This window comes from Sapajus apella, unplaced genomic scaffold (genome assembly GCF_009761245.1).
Source record: "Sapajus apella isolate SASKATOON/1434 unplaced genomic scaffold, GSC_monkey_1.0 scaffold128, whole genome shotgun sequence".
NCBI classification, from domain to species: domain Eukaryota; kingdom Metazoa; phylum Chordata; class Mammalia; order Primates; family Cebidae; genus Sapajus; species Sapajus apella.
The window spans coordinates 1,211,060-1,232,430 of record NW_022437068.1 but is presented as its reverse complement, the minus strand read 5'-3'; the positions used below and the strand labels follow the sequence as shown (position 1 = coordinate 1,232,430).

Below are 21,371 nucleotides of genomic sequence, written 5' to 3'. Positions count from 1 at the left end.
GCAAATTTTGACTACTCACATTTATTGGAATTTTGTTATGCCTGAACTTGACTGGGCTTTTTTCATTTGCCCTGAACATCATTCTTTTCTTGGCTGCTTTTTATATTTGTTAATATTTTGAGTCCAGTTTTGCCCTATGCTGATTTGGAAGTTTTATATATGCTATTTCTTTTCTTTTAGGGGTTATTCTTGAAATTATATTGCTGACTTTGACCAAGCTTGAAGTTAATTGATATCATAATTCCCATCCCAAACAATTTGAGGACCTTGGAAAAGGGCTTCTCAATCTTTAATGTAAATATGAATCACCTGGGAAATGTGTTCAAGTGCAGATTTCAATTAGTAAGTATGAAGTGATACTGACATTCTGCATCGCTAAGCTCTCAAGTAGTACAATGCTACTGAGATGCAAGTCCTTAGAATACTTTACTGCAATCATCCCCCTTTAGAGTGACATCTATTGCTAAAATCTAGAATTTTAACTGTCTTTTTAAATTTCATAATTATTATTATTTAATACAAACAATGTTCATCTCAACATACAGAAAAGTTTACTCACTATTTTGCTTGCTTTTCTTTATTACATTTTAGATTTTCCTTCTGGTATTATTTTCCTTATTCCCAAAGTTCCTTAAACAAAGCTCTGCTAGATGGTAAGTTTTATATCATCCTCATTCTTGAAAGACTGTTTTACATTAGTGGTCTGGGGCAGACTGCCTGAGTCTGAATTCCGGTTCTGCTAGATACTAACTGTGGACCTTAGGAAGTTCACAGAACTTCTCTAGTCTTCTGTTTTCTCATCCATAAAATGAGGATAATTATACTACCTAACTTACAGGGCTGCTGTCGAGATTAACCAAATACACAGACAAAGCTTGTAGAACTGTATCTGGCACACTACAAATTCTCAATAAATGTTCATCATTACTGTTATACAATTCTGGGTTGTCAGGTATTTTTTCTCATCACTTTGGAAATACCATTTCACTCCTTCAGGCTCCTACTATTGTTAGTTAATAGTTCATTATGTGTCTGTATCAGTCAGAATAGGCTGTTAATGATTCAGTAATAAACAATCCTCTAAATCTCTGTCGTTTAAAATAACGAAGAACTGAGCATAAAGCCATCTGAGTTCCATGAATAGCTCATTTAAAAACATCTCAAAAGGTCAGGGGGAGGATCCAAGATGGCCAAACAGGAACAGTTCTGGAGTGCAGTTCCCAGTGAGAACATGGAGGGTGAGTGATAACTGCATTTCCAAAAGAGTTTTTACTGCCCACAGACCAGGAGATTCCCAGGTGGAAAAGTGCCACGAGTTTCCAGAATGGCTGTTTCAGCAGGTGCAGTGGGTCTCTGCATAAAAACTCAAACAAATCTTGGTGGCCATTTCAACTGGCGCCTGGCATGCCTGAGAGACAGAGTTGCCCATTCAACTGAAAGAAGGGGGCTGAAACAGGGAGGCAGGTGATCTGGCGCAGCAGGACCCACCACCACAAAGACCAGCAATGTGAAATGCTCTGGATTGGGAGTTTCACAGCAAGCACAGCTGGACCCACGGCAGTCCAGCTCTGTGGGTGAAAGTGTATCTGCCATTACCAAGGCAGTCTGCCATTACTAAGGCAGTTCACCATTACCGAGGCAGTCCACCATTATAGAGGCAGTCCACCATTACTGAGGCATTCCACCATTACTGAGGCATACTGCCATTACGAAAGCAGTTCTAACTAGACTTCTATAAACAAAACCACAAGGAAGTGCACACAGCTGCTGTGCAGAGCCCACGGCAGCTCAGCAACGCCTCTGCTGGCAGACTGTGACTAGGCTACCTCCTTGCTAAGCAGGGCATCTCTGAAAAAAGGCAGCAGCACATCAGGAACTTATAAATAAAGCCCCACCTTCCCAGGACAGAGCACCTGGGGAAAAAAAAGGCAGTTATAAGTTCCACTGCAGAAGACTTAAACGTACCTACCTAGCAGCTCTGAACAGAACAAAGACACTCACAGCTCAACAACTGAGCTTCTATAAGGGAAAGACGGTCTCCTCAAGCAGTTCCCAAACCCCCATATATCCAAAGAGACACCTCATAAAGGAAAGCTGAGGCTGACTTCTGGTGGGTATCCTTCTGGGATGAAGGTAACTGAAAAATAAACTGGCAGCAACCCTTACTGTTCTGCAGCCACCACAGGTGATACCCAGGCAAGCAAGGTCTGGAGTGGACCTCTAGCAGTCCTACAGCAGAGGGGCCTGTTAGAAGGAAAATTAAAAAACAGAAAGAAATAACTTCATCATCAACAAACAGAACATCCACTCAGAGACCCCATCCAAAAGTCACCAACTGCAAAGACCACAGGTAGATAAATCCAAAAAGATGGGAAGAAACCAGCACAAAAAGGATAAAACCACCAAAACCAGAACGCCTCTCCTCCTCCAAGGGATCACAACTCATCACCAGCAAGGGAACAAAGCTGGATGGAGAATGAGTCTGATGAATTGACAGAAACAGGCTTCAGAAGGTGGCTAATAACAAACTTCTCTGAGTAAAAAGAGCATGTTCTAACCCAATGCAAAGAAACTAAGAACAAAAAGGTGGACCAAATGCTATGAGAATAAACAGCTTAGAGAAGAATATAAATGACTTAATGGAGCTGAAAAACACAACACAAAAACTTCACGAAGCATATACAAGTTTCAAGCCGAATCGATCAAGCAGAAGAAAGGGTATCAGACATCGAAGACCAACTCAATGAAATAAAACGAGAAGGCAAGATTAGAGAAAAAAGAGTGAAAAGAAATGAACAAAGCCTCCAATAAATATGGGATTATGTGAAAAGACCTAATCTACGTTTGATAGGTGTACCTGAATGGGACGGAGAGAAGGAATCCAAGCAGGAAAACACTCTTCAGGATATTATCCAGGAGAATTTCTCCAACCTAGCAAGGGAGGCCAATATTCCAGTCCAGGAAATACAGAGAACACCACAAACATATTCCTCAAAAGAGAGCAACCCAAAGGCACATAACTGTCAGATTCACCAGGGTTGAAATGAAGGAAAAAATGTTCAGGGCAGTCAGAGAGAAAGGTTGGGTTACCCACAAAGGAAAGCCCATCAGACTCACAGCAAATTTCTTGGCAGAAACCCTACAAGCCAGAAGAGAGTGGAGGCCTATATTTAACATCCTTAAAGAAAAGAACTTTCAACCTAGAATTTCATATCCAGCCAAACTAAGCTTCATAAGCGAAGGAGAAATAAAATTCTTTACGAACAAGCAATTGCTCAGAGATTTCATCACCACCAGGCCTGCCTTACAAGAGCTCCTGAAAGAAGCACTAAACATAGAAAGGAACAACCAGTACCAGCCACTCCAAACATGTACCAAATGGTAAAGAGCATCGGCACAATGAAGAAACTGTGTCAGCTAATGGGCAAAACAACCAGCTAGCATGAAAATGGCAGGATCAAATTCACACATAACAATATTAACCTTAAATGTAAATGGGCTCAATGCCCCAATCAAAATACACAGACTGGCAAATTGGATAAACAGTCAAAACCTATCCATGTGCTGTATCCAGGAGACCCATTTCATGTGCAAGAACACACATAGGCTCAAAATAAAGGGAAGGAGGAAATTTACCAAGCAAATGGAGAGCAAAAAAAAGCAGGAGTTGCAATCCTAGTCTCTGATAAAATAGACTTTAAACCAACAAAGATCAAAAAGAGACAAAGAAGAGCATTATATAATGGAAAAAGATCAATGCAACAAGAAGAGCTAATCATCTTAAATATATATGCACCCAATACAGTAGCACCCAGTACATAAAGCAAGTTCTTAACAACCTACAAAGAGACTTAGACTCCCACACAATAATAGTGGGGGACTTTAACACTCCACTGTCAATGTCAGATCAACAAGACAGAAAATTAACAAGGATATCGAGGACTTGAACTCAGATCTGGACCAAGCAAACCTAATGGACATCTACAGAACTCCCCACCCCAAATCCACAGAATATACATTCTTCTCAGCACCACATCACACCTGCTCTAAAATTGACCACATGATTGGAAGTAAATCACTCCTCAGCAAATGTAAAAGAACAGAAATCATAACAAACAGTCTCTCAGACCACAGTGCAATCAAATTAGAAATCAGGATTAAGAAACTAATTCAGAACTGCACAACTTCATGAAAACTGAAGAACTGGCTCTTGAATGTTGAGTGGATAAACAATGAAATGAAGGCAGAAATAAAGATGTTCTTCAAAACCAACGAGAACGAAGACACAACATACCAGAATCTCTGAGACACATTTAAAACAGTGTCTAGAGGAAAATTTATTGCAATAAATGCCTACATGAGAAGCAAGGAAAGATCTAAAATTGACACCCTATAATCAAAATTGAAAGTGCTAGAGGACCAAGATCAAAAAAACTCAAAGGCTAGCAGAAGACAAGAAATAACTAAGATCAGAGAAGAACCGAAGGAGAAAGAGACACAAAACAACCCTTCAAAAAATCAGTAAATCCAGGGGCTGGTTTTTTGAAAAGATCAACAGAATAGACCACTAACCGGAATAATAAAAAAGAAAAGAGAGAAGAATCAAATAGATGCAATAAAAAATGATAAAAGGGGTATCACCACCGATTCCACAGAAATACAAACCACCATCAGAGATTACTACAAATGACTCTATGCATGCAAACCAGTAAACCTGGAAGAAATGAATAAATTTCTGGACACTTGCACCGTCCCAACCCTAAAGTAGGAAGAAGCCAAAACCCTGAATAGATCAGTAACAAGGGCTGAAGTTGAGGCAGCAATTAATAGCCTACCAACCAAAAAAAGTCCAGGTCCAGACGGCTTCGTGGCCAAATTCTACCAGACATACAAAGAGAGCTGGTACCACTCCCTCTGAAGCTATTCCAAACAATAAAAAAAGAGGGAATCCTTCCCAAATCATTTTATGAGACCAACATCATCCTGATACCAAAACCCAGCAGAGACTCAACAAAAAAGGAAAACTTCAGGCCAATATCCATGATGAACACAGATGCAAAAATCTTCAATAAAGTACTGGCAAACCGATTGCAACAGCACATCAAAAAGCTTATCCATCACGATCAAGTAGGCTTCATCCTGGGGATGTGAGGCTGGTTCAACACACACAAGTCTATAAACATAATTCACCACATAAACAGAACCAAAGACAAAAACCACATGATTATCTCAATAGATGCAGAGAAGGCCTTTGACAAAATTCAACAGCCCTTTATGGTAAAAATTCCCAATAAACTAGGTATTGAAGTAACATATCTCAAAACAACAGAAGCTATTTATGACAAACCCACAGCCAATATCATACTGAATGGGCAAAACCTGGAAGCAATCCCTTTGAAATCCGGCACTACACAAGGATGCCCTCTCTCACCACTCCTACTCAATACAGTATTGGAAGTTCTAGCCAGAGCAATTAGGCAAGAAAAAAAAAATAAAATAAAGGGTATTCAATTAGGAAAAGAGGAAGTCACATTGTCTCTATTTGCAGACAACATGATTGTATATTTAGAAGACCCATCGTCTCAGTCCAAAAATCTCCTGAAACTGATAAGCAACTTCAGCAACATCTTAGGATACAAAATCAATGTGCAGAAATCACAAGGATATTTATACCGTAATAACAGACTAACAGAGAGCCAAATCATGAGCAAACTCCCATTCACAATTGCTACAAAGAGAATAAAATACCTAGGAATACAACTAACAAAGGACGTAAAGGATATCTTCAAGAACTACAAACTACTGCTCAAGGAAATAAGAGAGGACACAAACAGATGGAGAAACATTCTATGCTCATGGTCAGGAAGAACCAGTACAATGAAAATGGCTGTACTGCCCAAAGTAATTTATAGATTCAATGCTATCCCCATCAAACTATGTATGACCTTCTTCACAGAACTGGAAAAAACCACCTTAAACTTCATATGGAACCAAAAGAGAGCCCACATAGCCAAGACATTCCTAAGCAAAAAGAATAAAGCTAGAGGCATCACGCTATCTGATTTCAAACTATACTACAAGGCTACAGTAATCAAAACAACATGGTACTGGTACCAAAACAGAGGTATAGACCAATGGAACAGAACAGAGGCCTCAGAGGCAATGCCACAAATCTGCAACCATCTGATCGTTGACAAACCTCACAAAAACAAGCAATGGGGAAGGAGTTCCCTGTTTAATAAATGGTGTTGGGGAAACTGCTTAGCAGTGTGCAGAAAACAGAAACTGGACCCCTTTCTGACACCTTACACTAAAATTAACTCAAGATGGATTAAAGACTTAAGCATAAGACCTAACGCCATAAAAACCCTAGAAGAAAACATAAGCAAAACCATTCAGGACATAGGCAGAGGTAAGGACTTCATGACTAAAACAACAAAAGCATTGGCAACAAAAGCCAAAATAGACAAATTGGACCTAACTAAACTCCAGAGCTTCTGTGCAGCAAAAGAAACAATCATTAGAATGAACTGGCAACCAACAGAATGAGAAAAAAATTTTGCAATCTACCCATTTGATAAAGGGCTAATATCCAGAATCTACAAAGAACTAAAACAGATTCACAAGAAAAAAAACAAACCCATCCAAAAGTGGGTGAAGAATATGAACAGACACTTTTCAAAAGAAGACATATATGAGGCCAAAACACACATGAAAAAATGCTCATCATCACTGGTCATTAGAGAAATGCAAATCAAAACCACATTGAGATACCATTTCATGCCAGTTAGAATGGTGATCATTAAAAAATCAGGAGACAACAGATGCTGGAGAGGATGTGGAGAAATAGGAACATTTTTACACTGTTGGTGGGAGTGGAAACTAGTTCAACCATTGAGGAAGATGCTGTGGGGCTTCCTCAAGGACCTGGAAATAGAAATTCCATTTGACCCAGCAATCGCATTACTGGGTATATACCCAAAAGATTATAAATCATTCTATTATAAAGACACATGCACACGTATGTTCATAGCAGCACTGTTTACAAGAGCAAAGACCTGGAACCAACCCAAATGCCCATCGACGTTAGACTGGACAAGGAAAATGTGGCACATATACACCATCGAATACTATGCAGCCATAAAAAATGATGAGTTTGTGTCCTTTGTAGGGACATGGATGAATCCGGAAACCATAATTCTCAGCAAACTGACACAAGAACAGAAAATCAACCGCATGTTCTCACTTATAGGCGGGTGTTGAACAATGAGAATACATGGACACAGGGAGGGGAGCAGCACACACTGTGGTTTGTTAGGGGGGCCAAGTGAGGGACAGCGGGGGGTGGGGAGGTCAGGGAGGGATAACATGGGAAGAAATGCCAGATGTAGGTGACGACAGGATGGAGGCAGCAAAAACCACATTGCTATGTGTGCACCAACAATCCTGCATGATCTTCACAGATACCCCCCAAACAAAAAAAATTAAAAAAAAAAAAAAAAAAAAAAAACCTCAAAAGAAAACAACCCTCAGTCATCTACTTTAGGCAGAAGAAACAATAAATGAAAGGAAGACAGCGTGATTATATTACATTATTCTCAAGACCATGCGTTAAGATATAGCAAAACAATGGTTCAGGGCCTAATCTGGAAAAGAAACAGAGTTTGGGAGGCTAACAATAAGGAATGAATGACAGAAATGAAGATCAGCTTGAGTTGGGGGCATTAGGAAGAGAATGAGATTTATTGCTATTCTCTTTTCCTTTTCTTCCATGTTTGAATGGGCAGTGCACAAATTGAATCATAATAATCCTTGTTTCAGGACACACTGTCACCATTTATCTACATATTCATTCAGTTATTCTGTCATTGCCTGACTCACTGAAAACACAGTAAAGTGTCCATGGAGTTTCTAGATCCTTGCAAAAACTACATTGAACAAAACTGACAAATCTGAATAATATTTACTATTCTTAAGAGATCTAAGAATGGCAAATGAATCAGCAATGATAGGCTTTAAGTAGGTCTGGAATTGTGGCTGGGCATGTGGCTGCTGGTAATATATCTAAAACAAAACCATTATTTTATGGGGTCAAAAGCCTGTTATAAGTAAAATTTCAATGCTGCAAAAGAATAGCACTTGAAGATAAATCCTTTCAGCAAGGCAGTTTACTTCTATAGAAGAGGGCAACATACAGATAGAGCAATGCTGGCCACATGCTTGGACAAGTGGGGAAGAGGTACTTATGCCTGACAGTCATCCCTACTGCTGTGTCGTTCCCCTGTTGGCTAGGGTTAGACCACATGAGCTAGAGTAATCCCAATTGGCTATTTTAAAAAGAGCAGGGTTCCGAGCTGGAGTGGCAGGGTGGGTGTTTTGGTGGGAAAAATGATTACAGGCAGGTCAGAGCAGGTAGCCAGGGGTGACCTAGTCAAAGAAGGTGACTGCAGCAGGTGACCAGGATGAGTCAGGATGGAGCCCAGCGGCTGTAGAACAGATGTGAACTACTTATTAGAACCGGTGGAGAAAGTTGTTTACTGGAATTACAAGGAAGTTAAACTTTAAAATAGGGAATTAAAAATAAGAGAGCTGAACATACACACTGATTCTTTGATGAGAAACCTGGGATTCACTATAACAAGCCCATTGCTGCACCATTTTCATGTACCAAAATGCACCCAATTTCACGCACCAAATTCTGCTCTGTCCTCCAAGGTTAAAATAGAATCCTCACATCCTCCTCTAAAACACTTTCTCTAATTGTCCAGTCATACACGATTTCTCATTTTTCCTTTATCTCTTATTACCTGCATCATTCAATAACTCTGATCACATTCTGCCTTGTAGCATTGCAATTTTTTTTTTTTTTTTTTTTTTTTTGACGGAGTGTTGCTCTATCACCTGCGCTGGAGCACAGTGGCATGATCTCAGCTCTCTGCAACCTCTGCTTCTTGGATTCAACAATTCTCCTGCCTCAGCCTCCCAAGTAGCTGGGACTATAGGTGCATGCCATCATGCCCAGCTAAGTTTTTGTATTTTTAGTAGAGATGGGGTTTCACTTTGTTAGCCAGGATGGTCTCAAACTCCTTAGCGTCCCAAAGTGCTGGGATTACAGGCATGAGTTACCACGCCTGGCCTGTAGCATTCTATCTTAACAATTAGCTGCTAAACTAAATTGCAGACACTGTGTCTGACTAATTCCTGTATCCCCCAGGCAACTAGATATTGCTGTTAAGTGTCTTCCTAGTGATTCTGCCAATGTCCTAAAAGGATATGATACATCTCCACAAAAGTCCCAATAACACCTCCAATTCAATCTCACCTCTATAAATATTCCTGTATAAGGGACATTTACACTATAGTCTAACATGCTTAAGAGCCATAGAAGTAATTTACCTCCATTTTCTTCTCAGATCTCTGTACTTTTCTTCCTTGTGTCCCTTTTTTAAAGACATTAAGATACAATTCACATACTACAAAATTAACCTCTTTAAAATGTGAGATTCAGTGTTTAAGATATTCACAAGTTGTGTAATTGTCACTACTATCTAATTCTAGAACATTTTAATCATCCAAAATAGAAACCAATTAGCAGTCATAATATATCCCTCCTTTACCCAGCCTCCGACAATCACTAATTTACTTTCTGTCTCTGTAAATTTGCCTATTCTGGACATTTCATATAAATGAAATCATTCAATGTGTGGTCTTTTGTGCCCAGGTTCTCTCACTTAGCATAATGTTTTAAAGGTTTATCTATGTTGTATCATAGATCAATACTTCATTCCTTTTTATGGTTGAATAATAATATTCCAGTGCATGGATATACCATATTTTATTTATACATTGATCATTTAGTGGTCACTTGGGTTTGTTCCACTTTAGGCTAATATGAACCATGCTGTCCTAAAAATTTTTCATGTACAAGTTTTTGTGTGGATATATATCTTCAGTTCTCTTGTTTATATACTGTAGAGTAATATTTCTGGATCATATAGTAACTCTAGATTTAATCTTCTAAGGAACTGACAAACTGGTTTCCAAAGTGGCTTCAACATTTTGCATTCACAGTAGCGGTGTATGAAGGTTCCCATTTCTTGACTTCCTCACCAACACTTGCTATTGTCCATCTTTTATATTATAATAATGCTAAGGGGTGTGAAATAGTATCTCAGAGTGGTTTTGATTTGCATCATCCTGATGGTAAATGACGTTAAGTATCTTTTAATCTACTTAACATGTAGATGTTCATGGCCATTTGTACAAGTTCTTTCAAGAAATGTCTATTTAAATCCCATGCCATTTTTCATTGGTTTTTTGTTGTTGTTGAATTATAAGAGTTCTTTATATATTCTGTCTACTATTTACATATATCAGATATATGATTTGCAAATATTTTTTCCCATTTTGTGGGTTGTCTTTTCACTTTACTGATAGTATCCCATGAAGAACATAATTTCAATCTTGATGAAATTCAGTATTTCTATTTTTCTTTTATTGCTTGTGCTTTTAGTATCAATATGTAAGAAACTATTGTCTAATCCAAGGTCGCTACCACTTAATATGTTCTTCAGGTTTCTTATCATTTTAGTTCTTACGCTTACTTTATAAATTCATTCTGAGTTAATTTTTGTATATAGTATGAAATAGTGTTCCAATCTTATTCTTTTGCATGTGAATATGCAGTTGCTCCAGCACCTTTTATTGACTCTTCCTCCTTTACTGAATTATTTTGGCACTCTTGTCAAATATAAATTGGCCATAGATGTATGAGTTTATTTCTGGACTGTCAATTCTATTTCTTTAATCTATATGTCTATTCTTATGCCAGTACTATACCATTTTGATCACTTTATTATCAACCTTTGTAGTAACCTGAAATCAGGAAATGGGAATTCTCCAACTGTCCTTTTTATAAATTGTTTTGGCTATTCTGGATCCCTTGGATTTCCACATGATTTTAAAATTAGCTTGTCAATTCCTACAATTACTGCACAGATTCAATGTGATCCATATAAAATCCACTCTGCCATAGACTGCTATCTTAACGTCTTTCCACTTATTTAGATCTTCTTTAATCTCTTTCAACAATTTTTTGGTTTTCACTGTACTTCTATTAAATTTATTCCAGTGTTTTATTTTTATTCCTTTTGATGCTATTATAAATGTAACTGTTTTCTAAATTTCATTTTCAGATTATTCATCACTAGCATATAGAAACATAACTGGGTTTTACTTTTCCAACCTGTATGATTTTTAAATTTCTTCTTGCCTAATTGCTCTGGCTAGACTCTCCAGTAAAATGTTGAGTAGAAATGGTAGGAGAAGACATTCTTATCATACTCCTAACCTTAAGCAGAAAGTTTTCAGTCTTTCACCACTGGTATAATGTTAGCTGGGGGGATTTTGTAGATGCCCCTTATCAGGTTGAGGAAGTTCTCTTTGATTCCTAGGTTGCTGAGTGTTTTTATCATAAAAGGGTATTGGATTTTGTCAAACACTTTTGGTGTCTAGTGAGATGAGCATGTGGGGTTTTCCTTTACTCTATTAATAGGGTGCATTACACAGAGTGATTTTTGTATGTTGAACAACACTTGATCTTCCTGGGATAAATGCTGCCTGATCATAATATATAATCTTTAACACACGGTGCTTAATTACATTTGCTATTATTTTGTTGAGGCTTTTTGTGTCCAGGTTTCAGAAGGAATACTGGTCTATAATTTTCTTCTAAATGTGTTGTCTGGTTCTGGTATCAGGGTAATAACGGCCTCATAGAATGAATTAGATAATGCTCCCCCCTCTTCAAGTTTTTGCAAGGGTTTTTGAAAGACTGATGCCAATTCTTCTTTAAATGCCTGGTAGAAATCACCAGTGAAGCCATATGATCTTGGGCTTTTCATTATGTTTTTCAAATTTTAATTACTAGTTCAGTCTCTTTAGACTTTCTATTTCTTCCTGAGTCAATTTCAGGACTCTGTCTTTTTAGGAATTTGGCCATTTGAATTAGGTTAGCTAATTTCTTGGCAAACAAGTCTTACTTTCATCTTTAATCCTTTTTATTTCTCTAAGGTCAACAGTAACATCCCTTCTTTTATTCTTGATTTTAGTAATTTGAGTCTTCTCTCTTTTTTTCTTGGTCTGAATAGACTTGTCAAATTTTGTTATCTTTTCAAATAAGCAGCTTTTGGTTTTCATTGATTTTTCTCTACTGTTTTTCTATCTTTTATCTCATTTCTTACCACTCTAATCTTTACCTTTTTTTCCTTCTAATTGCTTTGAATTTAGTTTTCTCTTCTTAAAATTTTTTTAAGATGGAGAGTTAGATTATTAATTTTCAAATCTTCCTTTTTTTTTCAGTGTAGGCACGTATAGCTGTAAAGTTTCCCTCTAGGCTTTTTCCGACTAATGCTTTTACCTATAGCGTAGATTTTGATATACAATGTTTGTTTTCATTAATTTTAGAGTATTTTCTAACTTCCCTGCTTTGACTCATTGGTTGTGTAAGAGTGTGTTGTCTAATTTCCATATATTTGTGAATTTCTCAAATTTCCTTCTGTTACTCATTTCTAATTTCATCGTATTGCAGTGGAAGAACATATTTTGTATGACTTCAATCCTTTAAAATCTATTGAGATTTTCTTTATGGACCAACATATGATCTATCTTAAAGAATTCCATGTGCCCTTGAGAAGAATAGGCATTCTACTATTGTTGGGTGTTCTATAGACATCTCTTAGGTCTAATTGGCTTCTGGTGTTGTTCAAGTCCTCTATTTCCTTGTTGATATTCTGTCTAGATAATCTATCCATAAGTGAAAGTTAAGTACTGATGTCTTAAAGTATTATTGTTGAATTGTCAATTTTTTCTTTTAATTCTGTCCGTTATTACTTCATGTATTTTGAGGCTCTGTTACCAGGTACGTATATGATCATAATTGTTACATCTTCTTGATGAAGTGATCTTTTATCAATAATATATCATTCTCTTCTTTGTCTCTGCTAGCAATTTTTATCTAATGTCTAATTTTTATCTATATCTAATGTGTAACTCTTGTAGACAGCATATAGTTGAATCATGTTCTTTTTAAATACATTTTCTGCCATTCTATTTTTTTGATTGAAGTGTTTAATCTATTTATATTTAATATAATCATTAAGGTAGAATTTACATTTGCCATTTTGTTGTTTGTTTTCCCTTTATCTTAATTTGTTGTTCTCCTATTCCTTCATTAATCTCTTCTCTTGTGCTAAATTGGTGTTTTCTACCGTACCATTTAATTACCTTTGTCATTTACTTTTTTTTAAAAGTTACTTTTAGTTGTCTAGAGAATTACAATCAACATATTAATTTGTAACACATTTGTTTGGATTGATACCAATTACAATAGTTTACAGAAATTTTCTTCCTATATAGTTCCATTCCCTCCCCACTCTACATCCTTTGTGCTGTTATTGTCATATAAATTATATTGTTATATATTGCATACCCACTGACACAAATTTATAATTATTGCTAGCAACAAACTCCCATTTTCTTGTCCATCTAAGAATGTTTTAATTTCTCCTTTACTTTTGAAGAAAAATGTTAATAGAAATAGAATTCTTTGCTGACAGTCTTCTTCTCTTAGCATTTTGAATGGGTCATCCCACTGCCTCTGGTCTACATGGTTTCTGATGAGAAATAAGCTGTTAATCTTTTTAAAGATCTCTTCTACATGATGAGTCACTTCTCTTTTGCCACTTTCAAGATTGTCTTTGGGTTTGGCTTTTAACAGTTTGATTATGGTGTGTTCAAACTTTTAAAAATGTATCCTGCTTAGAATTTATTGATCTTCTTGGATGAATAAATTCATGTATTTCATCAAATGTGGGGAGGTTCCGGTCATTATTTTTTCAAATATTCTCTCTGCTCCTATTTTACTTTCTCCTTCTGGGACTCTCATTGTGTATATATGTTGGTATACTTTACAGTGCTCTATAGGTCCTTTTTTTTTCTTTGTTCCCCAGATTGTGTAATCTCAATTGATCTATCTTCAAGTTCATTATTTTTTTCTGCTTAAATCTGCTATTTAACCTCTCTAGTAAATTTTTCATTTGTTATTATACTTTTAAACTACAAAACTTCTACTATATATGGAGAGAGTCTCACACACACACACACATACACACACACAAACCTCTCTCATATTCACTCTCTCTCCTTACTTGGGGACACATCATTCTCATATTTCCTTTAGTTCTTTAGATACAGTTTCCTTTAGTTATATGAATTTAATTTACATAGTGGATTAAAATCACAAACATAAGCAAAAGCTGATGGTCACAAATGAGTTTTATAATATAATCTAATAGCAAAAGTATTATAACTAACAGAGTAACAGAAAAGCCATGTGCTTTATTTGTATTTAACTTTGCAAAAATGTCACTTGGAATCCTATTAGTATGGATGCCGTTCTGGAGCTCTGGACTGGTTCTCAGCCACCCCCTGACCTGCTGTATTATTCTGAAGGAGCCAGTAAGAATCTGTCTTTTAATATGAAAATCCTTAATTTCATCTTCAACTCATACATGCCCTATCAAGTTTATATTTTTAGGAGATCTCTTTCCCTACAGTATAGAGAAAGATTTATAGGAAAGCAAGGCTGAAAGCTTTAAGATAGAAAGTAATTTCAAGACTCTAGGTGACACTGATATTACTTCCTAGGTGACCTGGACTAGGAGAAATGGTATGTTATGAGATAAATTCTGAAGGTATAACAGATTTGACATAGTGTTAGATTAGATGTCATGAATGGCAGGGGAAGGTATCAAAAGTGACCCCAAGGTTCTAGCTTGATTGGGTGGATGGTGGTACCATTTTATTAAGATAGAAAAAAAGTGCTGGGAAGGAGATGAGTTTGAAGGAGGAAAAATTCAGGAGTTCAGTTTTGGATGTGTAAGTAAGAACTACAAGTGGGGACATAACGCAAATAATTGAAGCTCAAAGATAGGTTTTGAAGATAAAAACCTGGAAGTCATAAGACCAGGATGGTATGAAATCTATGGTGATGGCTAAGATCACCCAAGAAAAGAATTAACAAAGAGAGAAAAACTAAGGGCTCTGTTTTGAGCCCTGAGAAATCCCAACACTTAGAGATCAGGTATAGGAGGAAAAACAAGGAAAGGATACTAAAAAAGAGCAGCCACCAAGGTAGGGGAAAGAAGAAGGAGTGGTAAACTTTGTTGAATGATGCCGAAAGAATAAGTTCAATGGAGAGAGAAAAATACCCACCAAATTTGTTCAACTGGGGATGATGGTCCTTTAAAAAAGAGCTATTTTAGTGTTATTGAGGGGAATGGTACAGAAGCCAGTCTGTAGTGAGCTAAAGAGTAAGTGGAAGGTGAGTACAAAGTGACATCCTATGTAGATGATTCTGACTTGAAATGTTTTCTTCCTTTGGCTTTCATGAAACTAGTTTCCTGGTTCTTCAACTTGTCTGACTGCTGATGTTGAAGTTTTTCAGAGCTTAGGCTATCTTACTCTGCCCTTTCTCTCTCTTCTATTTATGAACATCAGTCACTGCATCTAGGCCAACAACTCCCAGATTTACACTGTATCTTGTCTCAGATCTCTCCTCTGAGCTCCAGACTTATAAATTCAATTGCCTATTCAACCTATGAAAATTAAACTCAGTATTTCCTTTCCACACCTGTTTTTCTTCTAGTTTCCATATTCTCTGTGAATTATATCCTCTTCTCAAATGTTCAAGATAACACCTGGGAGTCATGCTTTACTTTTCTCTCCTTGCACATCATAACCAATCCAATAGCAAACATGTATTGTCAAACATGTATCGTTTAAAGATTGTCTACGTGCTAGGCACACAAAGGCCCCTAAAATACCTTATTTTTCTTATTAAGGTTCACAAAAACCCAACAAAGTAGGTATTACCCTCACCTCCCTCACCTTGAAACTGAGGCTCAGAGTGGTTAAGTTACTTACTGTGGTTACACAAAAAGTAAATGGCATAGATAGAGGTGACTTAATACCAAATATGCCTAAATCCACACTGCCTCTGACACTCCACCTAGACTTTCTGAGGCCAAGTCTCCTCAGGACTAAAATGGAACTAGTATTTCCTATCTTTAGGCTGTTACACATTTTTAATAAAATATGAGGTATATATCACAGTGCCTAGTAAAGGGTATGAATTCATTAAATGTTAAGTCTTTTCTGCTCTCATTCCTTCCTCCATCCTGTTTCTGGGCCAACCCAATGATATTAGGATTACAGAAATGAAAAAAGATTACTCCTTGCCCTCAAGAAGCAAATTATCTATTTAAGAAGACCAAATGAACACACATAAAACAATGGGATTAATAATATTAGACAGTAGAGAACTAAATATTAAATTGCAGGGGCCAGGCACGGTGGCTCATGCCTGTAATCCTAGCACTTTGGGAGTTTGAGGTGGGCAAATCACCTGAGGTGAGGAGTTCACAACCAGCCTGGCCAACATGGTGAAACCCCATCTCTGCTGGGTGTGGTGGCACACTCCTGTAGTCCCAGCTACTCAGGAGGCTGAGGCAGAAGAATCACTTGAACCCAGGAGGCACAAGCTGCAGTGAGCCAAAATGACACTGCTGCATTCCAGACTGGGGAAAACAGCAAGACTCCATCTCAAAAAAAAGAAAAACAATTGCAGGGCAGAGGCTTCTTATAAGACTTTCAGAGAAAGGAGAAAGGGCAGTCAGGGGATAGAGATGGACTTTTGAAAAGGACCCACTAGAACAGTTAGAATATAGAGTAGGATATCAGCAAAGAACAGCAGGACACTCAAAAAAAGATGCTAATATTGAAAGGAAAATAATATGCTCAGAGTCATTTCAGCAAAAAGTGCTTACTTTTTCTCACCAGAGTATTTTTACTATTAAGTTTCCTTGTTACAGTTGAAGTTTCCAACAGAACAAAGAAAAATTTAAGCCCATTATTAAAACCAAGTGTCCTTCAATGATGGCAGCGCCATCATTAAACTGTCTACCTTACCAGGGGAGGAGAACAATCCCCAGACTCTGACCCACAGGAGACAAAAATAACTCCGATGCTGGGGAGTGCTTTGAGAATAAATGGGTCAAATGATGTCAATCATCCTTTACTACCTTGCATTTCTCCACTGCATTTTACACTGACAAATGCTACCATTCTTATGTCCACAGTTTTCTTTGATTAAAAACCCACAGAGACCACCAATACTAATATGCCCACTAAGGCTGAGGGTTGAATGAAGAAGGTTTTATTCTCCAGAATCTGTTCAATAAACCAATTTAACTTTTATAACAAAAACTGTGATACATAATTTGCTACACCATTCAGCAGAGATTCTGAACAATGGCATCATAGAATATTGGAGCTGGAAAGACACTTAAAAGATTACTTTGATGTTATTTTACTAATGAGGACACAGAGGCCCAAAGAGAGGATAATAACTTTAAAGTCAAAAGCAACCTGTAGGAGAGAAAAAGTAATCAGGATGGCTAATAGGCCCTGGGAGAAGAGAAGTCACAGAGAACCCCCAGTGAAGGTAGTAATGAAAATGGGGAAAAAAGAAAAATGTCATAGATAGAGCTATTCTCAGCGATCCAATGGGTCTTTAATACTGATCAAGAAACCTAAAAGATTATTCCAAAGTCACCTCAAACTCCGGCTCAACAGTCCTTTCTTCCATCTCTCAAATATTGCAGGTGGTCAATCAACAAACTTTAATTGTGTACCAACTGTGCAAAACATTTTGAAACACTGCAGAGTCAGTGCTGAAACAATGCAATGACATATGAAACACAGTCTTTGACCCCAGGAAGCCTACAGTCTGACTGAAGACATAAGAAATAAGGCATGAGAAATGAAATAATATGAGTGGTCTATGGATGCCAAATAAGTGGTATAGCTAATAAGTGTTTCGAATTCACAGAAGCTCAGAACGATATGCTTCTCTTTGTCTGGAGATACTTTACTCACTCTTCAAAGCCATTCAGATACGACCCCTCCAGGTAAATTAACTTACTTCTTCCTCTACGATCCCCATACCTCTCTATATAAGCCTTTCTCTCACAGATGAGAAGTTAATTGCTCTCATCTGTATTCCCTACTAGAATGAGCTCTTGGAAAGCAATGATTGTGTCTTAAACACCTCTTAAAAAGTAACATATATTCTATACTTAAATCTAAATCCTAATTATCTTTAAAAATAATGCTTAAAATTATAATGAGGAAAGTTTGAACATTTGGTACTCCATTTAATACTGAAGGAATTAAAATATTTTTCATTATTTCCTCATACATGGTCTAACAAAGTTCAGATTCCAAGTATCCTCTGGTAAATGACTTTAAATGTGCAAGAAGACTTAAAGATATCATATTTGGTTGAAAAAAACACCTTTTCTTAAAAAAATGAATTTTCTTTGGAAAAAAGACTGTACTGATCTTTAGTCATTTGCCTGAATTACCTATTTTAGTGCTATCTCCCTCTGTTGACAGTTTATCTACATTTTGTACAATTATGTCAATTGGCCAAAGTAGTTCTGAACTCAAATCCAGAAGTTACTAGAAGACTTAATATTCATTTTGCAATAAACACACCTGCCTCTCAATATCCAAGTGAGACTTTAAACAGTTGTACAGAGGCTGCTTACATGTATTTGGTGGTCAAACCCTCTAGTTCAACACACAGCCTATAGAGATGTTGAGTGCAAAACAAAATACAGGGGGTAGACCACTGTTGGTGTTCCCGCCAACTCTTCAGGTTTAACTATTTTGACAGAAGCAAATTCCTAGCATAAATAATACCCATAATCCAATTATATTTTTAAAATACCCCAAATTAAGTAAATGCTAACAGCTCTGAGAAAAGGCAAAAGACATGGCCTCAAATCCTAGCTCTTCTGCTAATACTGGATATGATGTCAAGTAAGTCACCTTTCCTGTCTGGGTCTCACTTATAAGAATTACTTGAGCTGTGAGGATCTGTTACCTTTTAAAAAGGCTTTAATAATCAGTCTTCTTTTCCATCTCTCCATAGTTGATTAATCAAATTTTCCCAGGTAGGTCACAGCAAACAGTTTGGGAAATGCTAACATTAAAAGCTATCATTTAGCTTACAGCTTATCAAAATATTTCTGAGAAAATATTAAAGCAAGGTTGTTGTCTTCTTGTAGCTCCATGCCCCTTAAATAGAAGTAATGAGACAAAAAATACATATCCCCACACAACACTCACGGAGATTCTTCTTGCAGTACCAATTTTACACAATGATTTTTTCTTAGTATATAGTTGTAATAAACCCAAGGAATATAAAAGCATAAAGTTCTCTACAATTCCACCTCTGAAAACAAACTATTATAAACAGTTCAGTGTTGATCATTGTTCTAGACTTAATCCCTCCATCTACCAAGATTATGAGGGGAAGAGATAGAGGAAGGAATTTTTGAACTTCCATTTCCCTGAAAACAATTTAAAAGTTGCTAATATTAAAACTAACTACATTATGGAATAGAATATTATGGAATAGAATTCCAAATTTACATGAGTTTGTCTTATAACATTTTAAACATATCACTCAAAGTAAACCAGTTAGTGCTATACTGTCCTATCCTGTAAAACCTTGGGATTCACTTTGCTCTATCATTTGGGATAACCATGGAAGAAAAGTTAGAAAAGCACTCCCTAGCCAGTCTGTCAGTGACACAAACAGATAAAGCATCACAACTTCAATTTGGCAAAGGAACAATAGGAAGTAAAGTTTCATATCAGGCTCTTGGCCAGGAATATCCTGCTATCCTTGATGTCATTACAGATGACTTTCTGTTCATGGGCTTCCTTTTAAGTTGCCAAGCATCAGTTACTAAAACTTGAAAGTTAGTCCAACTGTCTTATTTATAGCTGAAGCACAGAGAAGTGAACTCATTAGCTCAAGGTCTTACTGGCAAGAAAGTGGCAGAGCCAGAAATTTAAACTTGGGTCTTCAGACTCGTTAGCTTTGTATCCTTCCACTACATTGTGTCATCTCTTTTGGGGGGGCTACTCTAACTTACATGAACTTTGTGTTTGATGCTCCCATGGGATCTTAGATACGACCTGTTTCATTTATACATTCATAAAGTCAGAGACAGGCTAAAGTTTCCTCACAGTCATTTAAAAATAACAATATTTTTGCAAAAAATGGCTTAAGGTTTCTGAAGGCCACAGCCCCAGAGACTTCCTCTCTTCATCAGCTCTGGCTATGGAATTCTTAAGGAGCTGCTGATTTAATAATTCATAAGGGCCAAGTGGCTATCAAAAGAAAAAAAGTTCAAAATTAAATTTGCTAGTCTCAGAGAAATGTATCTCCTGGAGGCCAAGTCAGGTATCTAGGCAGAAATTCACTTAAAATGCTTTTAGTCTATTTTTTGGTAATCACAGTTTAGGGTGCTTTCAGGGCTACCTAGTGCTTATTGAATTCTCTAATCTAACTCCTTCATGTTGTAGATAAGAAAATGAAGCACTATAAATGACTGTCCAGAATTACAGAACTCTTTGGAACAAGGCCAAGACTAAATCCCAGCAGTCTTGAATCCAGCTCAGGATTTCCCCCTACACCCACTAACCTTGGGTCACAGCCAATCTCTATGACATCATGCCTACCTTTCTAGACTCTGACTCCCCAATTATCTTCCCTTGACTCCCTCCTAGACACTTAATGCCTTCAGGCTCCCTAGAGGCTGCTATAACACAGTTAGGCCAGGATTTCTCCAAATTTACTATTCCTGCTAGATTCTTTTCTTAAAAAAGAAAAAATTTAAACATAAGATCTTACTATGTTGCCCAGGCTGGCATCAAACTCCTGGGCTCAAGCCTCCTGCCTTGGCTTCCCCAGTAGCTAGGACTACAGGCACGTGCTACTATACCCAACTTTTTTCTTTAAAATGTTTAATTGACAAATAAGGATTGCATATTGATATGGTATGGCTGTATCCCCACCCAAATCTCATCTTGAACTGCAGTTCCCATAATTCCCATGTGTCCTGGGATGGACCAAGTGGGGGGTAATTGAATCATGAGGGGCAGGCCTTTCCCATGCTATTCTCATGATAGTCAATAAGTCTCATGAGATCTGATAGTTGTATAAAGGGGAGTTCCCCTATACAAGCTGTCTCTTGCCTGCTGCCATGTAAGACGAGCCTTTGCTCCTGTTTTCCACCATGATTATGAGGCCTCCCCAGCCATGTGGAGCTGTGAGTTCTTTAAACCTTTTTCTTTATAAATTACCCAGTTTCGGGTATGTCTTTATTAGCAGTGTAAGAACAGATGAATATTTATATATTTATGGAATACAATGTGATGTTTTGATATCTGTA

The 21,371-nt window shown here is 37.2% G+C and overlaps 1 protein-coding gene and 1 long non-coding RNA gene across 3 annotated transcripts in view; both read right to left on the bottom strand.

Annotated features, from left to right (window-relative positions):
- The window catches only part of SYN2 (synapsin II), a 237,243-nt gene that overhangs the window by 135,012 nt on the left and 80,860 nt on the right, over positions 1 to 21,371 (bottom strand). The window lies entirely within an intron of this gene.
- Positions 8,924 to 21,371, bottom strand: part of LOC116539378 — a 29,017-nt gene continuing 16,569 nt past the window's right edge. The window contains exons 2-3 of the long non-coding RNA XR_004264021.1: positions 11,946 to 11,958; positions 8,924 to 8,935 (exon numbers count right to left, since the gene is read on the bottom strand). This is a non-coding gene — a long non-coding RNA (uncharacterized LOC116539378). The remainder of the gene's footprint in view (positions 8,936 to 11,945; positions 11,959 to 21,371) is intronic.